The following is a 14,561-nucleotide window of genomic DNA, read 5'->3' as shown; positions in this document are numbered from 1 at the left end:
ACCTGGAGAATTAAATCAAGAAAGCTAAACTCCTTAACAGAATACAAACAATGCAGTGCAGGCAGATTACAAGAAACAATTCCAACTACTGATGGAGAGAAACAGGTTGACAATACAACCTTTATGTTTGGTGATCAAGTCCAGAAAAATTACATGATAAGACCAAATTATAACAAGCTTCTGAGATTCAACAAGATCAGCAAGGGATTCAAATAACACATCCTGAGAACACAGTGAAACTAAATACCTTAGTTGAGAAGTAAGAAAGAAACAAAGGTTGTTTTGACAACAAAGAAAATAAAAGGAAACGAAACTCTTTGCTATTAAATGATTCCGTTGCTGAAAGAAATGTCTGACACAGACTTATAGTGCCTGAGGTAAGTATTCCCAATCCACAAGTTTATCTGTGAATAATAACGGTAAATAACATAATCAACGTAAACAATAAAACCTAAATTTCCACAGGGTCCCCATCCACTCTTTCCCAAACCTACACTAACCCTCCATTTCCTCCCTGCAAAGACAAAACCATGAATTCCAATGATAAATTATGCAAGAACAAGTTCAAAATTCATTTGTCGATGCAGGAAACAAAACAAGACAAAATAAAAAGTTCTGTAATCAAAGAATGAAGGCAAATAATTACGACTACTAAAATGAAAGGAATAACTTTGAGATCCATCTTTTCAATACTGCTACACCTAAACAAAATATAATTTTCAGAACTTCAATAGGAAAGACCCAAAATCAAGATCTCCAGATCCTCTTTAATCATCATAGACCTGGCCAAACATGATATCGCACATGGATAACATTAGTACTTCGAGCCAGGAATTGGTCCATTCATGTCAAAATTTTATGAAAAGCACTGCAATTCTATTATAGTTAAATGATCATATTTAACAAAACATCTAGGTAATTCAATGCAAGAATAAAACTAACAATACAAAATACAGATATATTAATAGAAAATATCTGACAAGCACATCACATGATTTCAAACTTACTGTTGGTACTTGGACAATTTCTAATCATCACATATATCAAACTTGTAGATACACAGTTGTTACTTGGACAATTCCTAATCCAAAAAACCCAGAAGACTTATAACTTCTCCCAAACCCTACCCTGTCAAAACAACAATCAAGAATTCAGGGGAAATGATAACTACACTAAAGAATTCAGGTTACCAAAACCTAGCCACGAGAATCCAATCAAAAACAGAAAATCCAAACAAGTTTAGCCAGTCACGAATAAATGCACACAAAAATTCAAACATAAAGCTTCACTGGATCACGTGCTAGGGTGTCTACATTCTACCTCATAGTTGTTGCTTTTGTTGCTCAAAGAGACTAAATATACGAGTGATATTCACTCATAATATGATCGATTAGACCTAGCATGAAAAATAATGCAAACACCACTGTAGAGAAACAAATGAAAACAAAATCCTTATGTTTGGTGATCAAATCTGAAAAAATAAAATAGAGGAAATTCTAAACACTTATGGATTTTAATGCTCAACCAATCTTTTTATTTTGATAGATCTCTGTCACCAAATAAAAGACTGCATGCAAATAGCTAGTCACAAATGATCCCCTGCCCATGTTTCTACATTGTCCCCACACACATCCATTGCTTGTCTTATAGCGGTAAAGAGCAAAAATTCCAAACAAGTTCACAACTCAACCCATATGTTTGGTGATCAAGAATAATGAATCGAAAGGTTTTGGAAAACTAATAAAAGAGGCAAAGGCCTATGTTCGAGGATTATGCAGAGAAGTCATCAAAATTAAACAGTAGAACTTTCCAAACCAAGAAGCAAACCATCAAATCAAAGAGTAAAGCCCAATCCCACTTGCCTCATGCTCATCCCACAATGCCTCTTACGAACCATACACCATCAAAATACACCCAAGATTATAATCAAATCAACAAGTTACAACCAAGATTATAATCAAACCAACAAGTGCTGATAAAAATAAAATAAAAATAAATAATCAAACCAACAAGTTGAGACAGTTAAAAATTAATTCAGATGAACAAACAATGTACAGGTGAAAAAAACATTTAGCTTCACAGATCACAGAATTTTCACCCACCATTTTTAAGTCCTACACCACACTACTTTGCTTAGCTTTCCTGTAAGGCCAATGAATTCAAGAAAACTATAACCAATCTGGGTAGAAGATGGAGGACCTAGACGTATCGCTCTTGCTTAAATACACACAATAAGATACCTTCCAACTATCCAACCAATAAGAGAGACTGTAGACATTCCAAATCGAGCATATAAGAAAAATAGTGAGTGGAAAAGTAATAAAACCTAAAGCTTCACTGCAACAAACATCCATGGTAAGTGTTCACTGCAACACAAGTAGAAGAAGATAATCAAATAGTCAAAGTCAAAGGCCCAACTACAAGAACTCCCACTCCACAAGAGTAGCAAAAAGAATAACAACAAAGAAAATAATGAATGCAAAATAATAAAACCTAAAGTTTAACTGTATCTCCATCCAGTGTTACCAAAACCTGACGCATACGTCCTTCATGTAAAAGCTCAAGAAGACTCTTGGCGATTTGAGAAAACTAATCTTCTTAAAAAGATGACATGACAAAGTACAGAAACAGTAAGATAAATTCACAAATCTAAATTATCAAGGGAAGCCACAAATTCAAAACCAAGAGCACGAAGAAGATTACAAAAACACTTTGAAATACTATTGTAGATAAACAACAGTTCAGCCCATATGTTAGGTGATCAAGTCCAAAAACATTAAATAATAAAGACCAAAATCAGCAAGGGACTAAGATTGAGAAATATAATTAGCAATAAGATACAGTCTGCTTCCATACCCAATCACAAATAGTGAGACCCCAACCCGAAAGAAGTAAATAGAGCTCTCATGTTGGAGCTTTCCTTTTGGAATAGGTCACTCATAGCCTTGAGGGAGAAAACTATACTTTTTAAAACTATAGTTTTTCATTCTCATATTGGAAATATAACTAAACATTGCAGTCATTATGGAGAACATTCTCATTTTGGAAGATAGTTGAGATCATGAGATCAAGGATAAAGCATAGTCAAATATCGCCCTAGCTTAGACACACAGTGACTGACACATGTAGCTTCCTACTATTCAACCAACAAGAGAGAATACAGCCATTCCAACACATAATGAATAGAAACATAATAAAACCTAAAGCTTCACAGAAAGTCCAATAATCTACCGCAATTGCCTCCACAATCCAACAGACATTGCAACACATAGTAAGTCACTGCAACACAAATGTCAAAGCCTCTCATACTCATATAGTGCTGGTCTACAAGAACTCCCACTCCACAAGTTTAGCTAAAAGAATAACAGCGAAGATAATAAAACCTAAAGTTCTACTGTTTCTAAAACCAGCCCACATATATTTATTGCCTTCCCGTAAAAGCTCATCAAGAACCATGGGGATTCGAGAGAACTAATCTCTTTTAAAGAGATGACATGACATAGTACAGAAATGTTAAGGTAAATTCAAAATTTGAAAACAAAGGGAGGCCACAAATTCAAAACCAAGGGAGTCGCTCGTAGGCTCGACACAACACAGGAAGATTACAAGAAACACTTCCAAATATTACAGTAGAGAAACCAGTTCACAATTCAACCCATATGTTGGGTGATCAAGTCCAAAACTACTGTAATACCTTCAAAATGATTCATTGATTGTGTTAGCTGTAAAACCCAAGAATTAAAGAAAACTACTGACGCTCTTAATAGAAGTTATAGAAACTAGAGAAGATGAATTCATAAATTCAAGAATGAAAAGCCAATAGAGAAAGTCATACCAAGCTCAATGCTATGCAACACCTGACAAAAAAAAATCAATCCTTACTATTAGGTGATCAAGTCCAGAGAAATTAATAAGAGGCAACACAAATTAGGCAAGAACATTGTTGCTCTGCAAGAACCAAGTTCAAAATTCATTTGACAACAAAGGAAACTAATAAAGACGAAATAAAGTTTTGTAATAAAAAAATTGAATCCAAATAGTCCTGAGCTCTTTCTATTTACCACTAATAACATGAAAGAAATGACTCCAAGATCCTTCTTTTCAATTTATCTATGCCTGAGACCACCAATATGTGACTAAAATCACAGTGCACAAAGACACGATCATAAATTCAAGCATCCCGAGAGACAATATCATAATTCAATCCATTTGTCATTATCATCTATTAAAATTGGACGTTCAGTGGCCTCCATTATAAATTTGGTTATGCCTAGGAAGAAAAAATAAAAATCCAACCAACAAGTTTGGCCACTTAAAAATTAATGTAAAAGAAAAAATTGATGTAAGAGTAAAAAATAAATAAATACTAATGCTTAACCGTTCAAGGAATATCGTGCCATTGTTTCCATGTCCTACTCCACACATCCCTGGAAAGAACAAGAATTCAACAAAAAATCTATAACAGGTAACAGAGGACGAAGTATAGAACGTTAAGATAAATTCAAGAATTAAAAACCCAAGGGAGAGACGGTCGCTCATAACATACTCCATGAGGTACAAGACACCAAGCGAAAACCATACATACTCATAAGATGCAGACACTATGCAAATCATCCAAACACCGCTACAGAGAAACAAATCACAATTATGAGTCATAACATTCTCCATGAGATGCTGCAGAACATTAAGCGAAAATAATTCAAACATAAATTCAACCTTTGTGCCTCATAACATACTCCATGCGATGCTGCAGGACATTAAGCAAAAATAGTTCAAACACCGATTCAACCCTTATGCCTCATTACATAAAGGTAATCCGACAGATAACAGCACATCAATCGATCATTTACTAATAGTTCTTGGATTCTACAATACAACAAAAGCACATCGATGAATTGCAAACATCATATAATTCGACAAAACCTTGTGGAGACTTGTCAAGAAGTGAACTAGTAAGAAGCACAACAATCCCGAAAAAATGCTAAAAATATTCAATCATCGAAGCAATACCAACAAAATTCAATCATCAAAGTCAATAGTCAAATATGATAAATGAAAGATACCAGAACCTACTAAGGAAAGATCTTGGATGTATATAGAAATGGAGGTCAAGATTCACTGTTGAGACAACCTATAAACAGCTGTTAGCAGACTTAAAACAGCACACACTTAAAGCAGCAGACTTAAAGCAGGAGGAGAAACAACATTACATTAGTTATTACTTAAATATGTTTATGATATTTAAGAAGATCATTCATTAACTTCTTAGTTGATAATTAAATTTTAAGAGTTTTAATGTTAATTCAAGTACAATTACTAACATTTTAAATTTTACAAATTATATAAAATTTTAATGCATTTTATTTTAATAAATATTTATATATTTTATCAATTTGAAAAAAAAAACTTATTTCTTTATTAACTAATGTTTTTTTTAAAATATTTTCCACATTATTAGTTTTATTATTAGTGTGTAATTTGAAGTTGAACAAGTTTGATTCTAGTATAATATGTTTTATGGTATTATGTTTTTATTTGTAGATTTTAAAATTTTCTTATAGTTTTACAACATTTGTTTTAGCACTTTTATATACTATAGGCGTTTTGTGTTATTGATGGACACAAATTTTACTTGAAAGGTGTACCTTTAAAAATCAAGGTATAATCTTTAGTATGAATTCACTCAGTAGTAAAGAGATATCTTCAAATTAGAACAATATGAAGTGAATAGCTAAACAATTAATATAAAATTAATTACATTGTTTTTAGTAAAGAGATATCTTCAAATTAGAAAAACATGAAGTGAATAGTTAAACAATTAATATAAAATCAATTACAAGTTAAGGAATGTTGTTTCTCATCTTCTCATTGCATATTGAGGAGAGAACCAAATCATAGCGCAAGATTACGACAAAACTTTCTAAATACTGTTGTTTTTCATTTTCTCATTCGCATATTGGGAGAGAACAAAATCATAGTGCAAGAAGATTACGACAAAACATTCCAAATAATGTTGTTTCTCTTTCTCATTTTTTATTCTCATATATGGAGAGAGAACTGAATCATAGCACACGAAGATAGATTACAAGAAAACATTTCAACTACTGTTGTTTCTCATTCTAATATTAGAGATAATTGGAGATAAAACTAAATACAGCTCTCAATTTTCTCATTCTCACATTGGAGATAGAACTAAATACAGCTCTAATGTTGGAGATCATTCTCATTTTGGAAGATATAAGAGATCATCATATGTCATATTCAGAATGTAACCCAAAATTACTAAAAACAATAGAATGCAAGATTCATTTGTCAAGGCAGCAAACAAAACACTACAAAATCAAATTGTTCAATGCTCTTGATAATTTAGTAAATGAAGTAATAACTAAGAAAATGACCTTTCAAATTTGCTACACCTAAGCAAATCCAAATTAATTCAGTACTATAAAACTAAAGATCATTAATTCCCTCCTTAATTTCAATGGCACCATGTAAAAGGCTCAAATTTCACTATGAAACCAGTATGAGAAGCCTAAATTACTTAAAAATGAACAACTTAAAAAAAGAGTAAGAAATGCGAAAAAGTATGCATATGGGGCAATAGAGAAAGAAGCAAGAGCTCACTGACAAGTGCCATGGCTGAACAGGACAAGAAACATAAACTTTTAATGGCCATGATATTTTTTCTTTATCTTTTTTTTCACTATTAATTCAGTACTTCATATTAAGTTGTTAGAAATTCTGTCAGACAAATCCTCCCCAAATTACAGGACCTCTAATAGTCTGCTAGTGATTGCTACATATACACCAATAAGAACTGTCAGACACACTACAAGGTCTGCAATGAATCCAACCAAAACTTAGCATCCAAACAAGAAGTTTAGTTAGTCACAAATAAAAACATAAGAAATGTAAGGATAACAAAACCTAAAGCTTCACAAATCCCAGTGTTTCCACATCCTACCTCATATATCAGTCTCGAAAAATATGCTCAATCTACAAAGTTTCAAATAAAGAGGAGACATCTTCCCTGAGTATTGTATTATTATTAACCTTTAATGTGCTAAAAAAGAATCAACATCAAATAGCTAGGTTTTACATATTTTGATAATCGGACAAGAACAATATTCAAATTTATGTTTTTTTATCCTAAACCAGAATCCCCTGCTGAAAAGGAACTAACACAAGCAGATAAACAGTTACATATGATAGATCTCAGTCATCAAATAAATAACTACATCCAAACTCAAGTAGACATCTGTCATCAAAGAGTATGGATAACCTATAGAATCAAGCATGTCCTTCCAGTATTCAGATATCCTAGCTCACATCCGTTGCTTGTTTTTTCGTGTACAGTTGCAGATTTTAATCCTCAACCAGTCTTACATGCTAAAAAGGAATGAACACAAACGAATCAACACCTATACATAAAAAATTTAAGAACTATATTTAAATTCAAATAGATATTGGTAATAAAGACCCAGAATTTAAGAAAGGACAAAATGAATTAATGAATTGAAGGAATTCAAAAACCAGAGAAATTCAAATAGCCAGTCCCAATTAAAGACAAAAATATGTGTGGATACCAAAACCTAAAGCTTCAAGGATCTCCTGCCAGTATTCAAGCTTCAAGGATACTCACATCTTTCCTACCTCACATCTGTTGCATGTTTGTCCTGTACACCCCAAGAATTCAGGAAGGCTACAAACGGCTCATAAAGTTGAAGTATAGAGACAATAAGACATTTAAAACAAAGAGAGACATAAAACAAATGACACCTAAAACAAAGTTGAAGGTTATCCTGAATTATTGGTGGTTCTAAACAATTTCAGATTTTAATCCTCAACCATTCCGGCAGTCTCGAGATGCTAAAAAGGAATTAACACGAACAAATCAACACCTAAAAATGAATGAACACAAGAAAATCAACATCTAGACGTAGCAAAAAAGGCTCCATACATTTAAAAAGAAGAAAGCTGTTTGATAGCAATGAACACAAACAAATGCAAGTTGAAGGGATGAGACCAAGCCTATGAGAAACAGAAATAACTAGGCAATGATGAAAAAGAAAGAAAAAAAAAACATTACATTTAGTGGGGATTTCATCTTAAAAAAATAGACTCCATACATTTAAAAGGAAGAAAGTTGTTTGATAGCAATGAACACAACAAACAAAAGCAAGTCGAAGAGAATGGAACTCAATCCTTGAATGAATAACCACATCACTTCCAAATAACACATTAATCCTTGGATGAATAACCACATCACTTCCAAATAACACATCCCGAGATCACAGTGAAACTAAATACTATAGCTGATAAGAAAGAAAGAAAGGTTATTTTGACAATAAAGAACATGAAAAGAAACGAAACTCTCTTTTAAATGACTCAGTTGCTGAAAGAAATGTCTGAGTGTGGACAAGAAAGAGAAAATTAAATAGCTGACACAGACGTTTACAGTGCCTGTCATATAGAGGTAAACATTCCCAGTCCACAAGTTTATCCGTGAATAATAACAGCAAAGAAATAATAAACATAGAACAAAACCTAAATTTCCACAGGGTCCCGATCCACTGTTTCCCAAACCTAAACCACCAATTCATTTCCTCCCAATGATAAATTATGCAAGAACAAGTTCAAAATTCATTTGTCGATGCAGGAACAAACAAAATAAAAAGTTCTGTAATCAAAGAATGGAGGCAAATAATCCTGAGCTCTTGCTAATTACACTACTAAAATGAAAGGAATAACTTCAAGATCCATCTTTTCAATACTGCTCCACCTAAATTTTCAGAACTTCAATACGAAAGATCAATAATCTTGAAACACAAATTAGGCAAGGACATTGATGCTTTGCAAGAACCAAGTTCAAAATTCATTTGTCAATGAAGGAAACTAATAAAGGCAAAATAAAGTTTTGTTATAAAAAAATTGAAACCAAATAGTCCTGAGCTCTTGCTAATTACCACACATCCCTATAAAGAACAATAATTCAACAAAACTATAACAGGTAATAAAGGACTATTAGATAAATTAAAAAATTAAGGGAGACACGGTCACTCATAACATACCCCATAAGATGCAATACGGTAAGCCAATTTCACGCTGCAAAGAAGCAAATTACAATTAAACTATTATGCCACATAACATACTCCATGAGATAAAGGACATTATACGAAAATAATCAAAATTAAATCCTTATGTTTACTGCATAAGAACAAATCACTATTCAATGTTCGGTGATCAAGTATAGAGAAATTAGGATATCCTGATCTACAACCATTCTGTAGTTCCTCAACCACCAAAAGAAATCTCAAAGACTCAGGACTTGCTGAAAAGGAATGAACACAAACACCAAATTTAATTGAAGGAAACGATAGTCCAAAAATTGAAGGAAACAATAAACACTCTTATTAAGACAAAGTATAGAAATTTGATAAGATGACTATGCGATGTTACCCAACTAATCCAAACACCATTGCAGATAAACACATCATAGTTCAATCCTTATGTTATCAATACCAGCAAAAAGAATAATAGAAGGGAAACTCAAAAAAGACTTTCTTTATGTTGAGCCCTTGATTGTTGGGCTTTTCATATCATCCATAGGCAAAAGAAATGTTAGGGAACCAGCCATAAGCTGAAAAGGTTAAAAACTCGTCATAATCAACTAGAGAATTATACTAAGAATTCACGTAAATGAATTTACTAATAATTCTTGCATAAAAGCACATTGATCCATCCTTTACCATTGCGAGCGAGTTTAAAACTTTCCACAAAGCAACCCAGGAACCTTTCTCTTAGAGGGCTTTAAGATTTGTCATACAGCAATATGATAAATGAGTGTATACAAAGCAATTGATTAATGATTACCATAAAACAATATTTTATAAAATAGAATCACAACACAATCAACATTAAAACACATCATTCACATCATCATCAACATTCTAATGAAAGTCAATATTAATTAGCTATAAGAGTCAATAAAAGAAACTAAACTAAATTGTCAAATCAAAATACAACTACTATAAAATTTTTAAAAAAATGTTAGAGAATCATTAGCCAACAAAGGACTTCTAGATTATTTTTCCAACAACAATAACTATTAAAGGTAATATAACAACCATGAATAATTATATAACTACTAAGAATAATTTTATAAAAACCACTACAATTCTGCTATAATCAAATGATCATATTAATAAAGCATTTATGTAATTCAATAAAATTCAAACTAACTGTTGCATAATCAGGAGAATTATGTTATAATTAAGTGCAGATTCCATTTTATATTTATTAGTACAGATTTGTTAGTGATTTTATTTTATTTGATTTGTACAGCTTTAAACACTCATTATTTATTTCTGGCTTTCATCACCTATTATTTCTTTCTTTAATTAGGTTGTAAAACAGTCTATAAATAGAAACTGTAATCACATTTGTAAGATATATCAGAAATATATTTCATCTCTATTTCTTTCCACTTGGTATCAGAGCTCCTGATCTAGGAGACTCTGCTTCCGCAATTTTTTTTTTTAGCCTTCATTGCTGTAATCATTTTCCTTGACAGCCTTCATTGCTGTAATCATTTTTCTTGACAGCCTTCGTTGCTGCAATTATTTTTCTTTTGGACAGCCTTCATTGTTGCAATTATTTTTTTTGTTGGACAGCCTTCATTGCTGCAACTTTTTATTTTCCTTATCCTTTCTCCATTGACCACCACCACCACCTTGCACCATTGACCGTTACTGCCACCGCCGACCACCACCACCGACCACCACTGTCGTCGCTCGCCGGAACTGCCACTGCTCGCCGGAAACCGCTACCGGAAAATTTTTCCGGCGGATTTTTTTTTTTGTGTGCGTGAACATGATCAAATTTTGCCAATCTGAAAAAAGTTGGTTTTGAACTCTCATGGACTCCCTTAGTAAGCCATCTAGCTATTGTTCCTTTACTATGAGTGGTAAGAGTTCTAGTTTTTTATCCTTTAATGCTTCTAGTACTGAAAATATCTGGATTATAGACTCTGGTGCTACTGATCATATGACACCTCATTCCTCTTTTTTTTCATCCTACACTACTTTATCCGGTAAGCCATATATTACTGTTGCTAATGGTTCCACTACCCCCATTAATGGTTGTGGTAACATTCACCTTCAACCTTCATTTCCTTTAAAAAATGTGCTTCATGTTCCCAAACTATCCAATAACCTCTTGTCTATTCAAAAGATTACCCAAGATTTAAATTGTGCAGTGGTATTTTTCCCTTCCCATTGTGTTTTTCAGGATCTTGCCACGGGGAAGACTATTGGAATTGCTAAAGAGCAGGGCGGGTTATATTATTTACAACATGAAGAAAGTAAAAAGGGTGCTAGACTACAGGCACACACTTCTAATTTTCAGCAAGGTCGTGAATCTTGGTCATCCTCTCAGATATGGCTTCAACACAGACGTCTTGGTCATCCTCCATTTAGTACCCTAAAGTCCTTATTTCCTGTTTTATTTACAAAAGTGTCTGCTGAGTCATTTCATTGTGATGTTTGTCAGTTTGCTAAACACCATCGGACAACTTTTCCTCCCAATGGTAATAAAAGTTCTAAACCTTTTGATCTTATTCATTCAGATGTATGGGGACCTTCACCTATTCCTAATATCTCGGGTGCAAAATGGTTTGTTTCATTTATTGATGATTGTACTCGGGTTACTTGGATATTCCTCATGAAAGATAAGTCTGAAGTTTTTCACTTGTTTGTAAAGTTTTACAGAATGATTCAAACACAATTTGAAAGTCCAATTAAGAGATTGCTTTATGATAATGGAAGAGAATATGTGAACCAAAACCTTTCCAAGTTCCTTGAGGAAAATGGAGTTGTTCATGAATTAACCTGTGTGGACACTCCTCAACAAAATGGGGTTGCTGAAAGGAAAAATCGTCATCTTCTTGAGGTTACTCGAGCTTTACTTTTCCAAACATCTGTTCCTAGATCTTACTGGGGGGAAGCAGTCCTGACTGCCACTTATTTGATTAATAGATTACCATCTCGGGTTTTAGAGGGTGTTACTCCTATTCAGGTTATGACCACATTCTATCCTTTTATTCCCATGTTGAATAGTCTTCAGAATCGTGTCTTTGGTTGTCCTGCTTTTGTCCATGTTCATAGTCCTTATCGGGGTAAGTTAGATCCTCGTGCCATCAAATGTGTCTTCATCGGTTATGCCCCCAACAAAAAGGGGTACAAATGTTATCATCCTCAAAGTCGTAAAGTGTATATTTCCAAAGATGTCACCTTCCATGAAACAGAGTCTTTCTTTCCTAGTTCTCAACTTCAGAGGGAGAGTATTCAAGAAGCTGAGGACCTTGAGTTGCTACCTTTTCCTTTGTTGCAGGATTTCGTTCTTAGGGAGGATGACAAAGACCCTGCACCAACATCATTACCAGAGAAGAATAATGAAGACAAATATTTTGGAAAACAATATCAGCGAAGGCAACAAGACTCTTGAGGACACCTTAAATACTGCTTTTGAACCTAACCTAAATGATTTACCTATTGCCTTGAGAAAAGAAAAAAGATCTTGTGCCAAATATCCTATATCCCAATTTGTGTCTACAGAAAAACTTTCTATGCAGCACCAGAGTTTTCTTTCAGCTATTGATTCTATCAAAATCCCTTCAAGACTCCAATTGGCAGATATGTTTACTAAGGGACTTTCCACAAAACAATTCGAAGATCTTACTTGCAAGTTGGGAATGATAGATATACATTCACCAACTTGAGGGGGAGTGTTGCATAATCAGGAGAATTATGTTATAATTAAGTGCAGATTCCATTTTATATTTATTAGGACAGATTTGTTAGTGATTTGATTTTATTTGATTTGTACAGCTTTAAACACTCATTATTTCTGACTTTCATTGCCTATTATTTCTTTCTTTAATTAGTTTGTAAAACAGTCTATAAATAGAGACTGTAATCACATTTGTAAGATATCTCAGAAATATATTTCATCTATTTCTTTCCACTCTAGCATATATATATATATATATATATATATATATATATATATATATATATATATATATATATATATATATATATATATATGACAAGCACATCATATATTTCAAACTTGTACACACATTGTTGGTGGTTGGACAATTCCTAATCCAAAAACCCAGACTCCCCAAACCCTACCCTGTCAAAACAACAACCAAGAATTAAGGGGAAATGATAAGAGATCATCATATATCAACAAGACTTGTGACTTCCTCTCAGTCAAAACAATAGAACCAGAAATAATATCTATTTATGATAGTAAAATACTAAAGGCCTTTAAAGAGAAGACCACATTTCTAGAATGGGCTCTTGCTGGATCAAATGAACGGACAATAATGTTAGCCATCTAATCTTCTGCATCAAAAGTGGAGAATTGATCCCTCTTGCAAATGAATAAACTTGAACAGTTCACACTACAAGACACAAATATGATAATAGGTATCACCTCTGAAATTACTAATCCTCCCAAACTCTTGTAAAGCCTGTTATCAAGAGTCATACAAACTTCCAAACAACATGATTGATTAGACGTAGCATGAAACATTATGCAAATATCACTGCACAAAAACAAATGACAACAGAAAATCCATATGTTTGGTGATCAAATCTGAAAATATCAAATAGAGACGAAATCCTGTCCAAGAGACGTTCGTCAATCTGATTAAAATTAACAAATTCACCTCCAAAACTCCATTATCTTTCTCGGATACAATCCTTTTCCAAATTGTACAAATATGAAAAAGAAATGAATGGAATGGTTTTGGATAAACACTCAAACTTGTTGATAAGACATGTTAGCCGTCCCACTATATTCCATCACTGGTTGAGTTAACAATCTGAAAGAGAAACCTCAAATAAAGACAAAATGTGCTGCAAACAAATAAATGCTGATTTCAAAACTCGAAGAATGAGAAACATAAATGGAGATTGTTGAAACAAAAGTGAAGCATTTAAACAATTTCAGGATCATTATTATACTGATTTCAAAAATTTCAGCGTTAGAGCATTGTTGTCACTCCGGTTCATTATTCTGATTTCAAAGATTTCAGCATAAGAGACATTGCAGTCTAGGCTCAAAGGAGATTACATGCAAAACTTCCAAACAAGTTCACAACTCAACTCCAGCTGAAAAGGTGCAAAGAAATTAACGCAAAAGGTTCAAAACTCGTCATCCTCATATAGACCTAAATGAATTTACTAATTATAGAAACTTGATAAGATGAATATGTGACGTTATACAAATCCAAACACCACTGCAGATAAACAAATTATAGTTCAATTCTTATGTAGTACCATAAAAAAATAGAAGGAAACTCAAAAAAGACTTAAGGTTTTGTCGAGCCCTTGGTTGTTGTGCTTTTCATATCATCCATAGGCAACAGAAAGGCCAAAAAACCAGGCACCAGCTGAAAGTAAATTTACAAAAAGGGTTTAAAACTCGTCACACTCAAATGGAGAATTATACTCAAAATTCACGTAAATGAATTTACTAGTTATAGAAAC

Source organism: Phaseolus vulgaris, chromosome 3 (assembly GCF_000499845.2).
Source record: "Phaseolus vulgaris cultivar G19833 chromosome 3, P. vulgaris v2.0, whole genome shotgun sequence".
Lineage (NCBI taxonomy): Eukaryota > Viridiplantae > Streptophyta > Magnoliopsida > Fabales > Fabaceae > Phaseolus > Phaseolus vulgaris.
Note: the sequence above shows the minus strand (reverse complement) of the source record.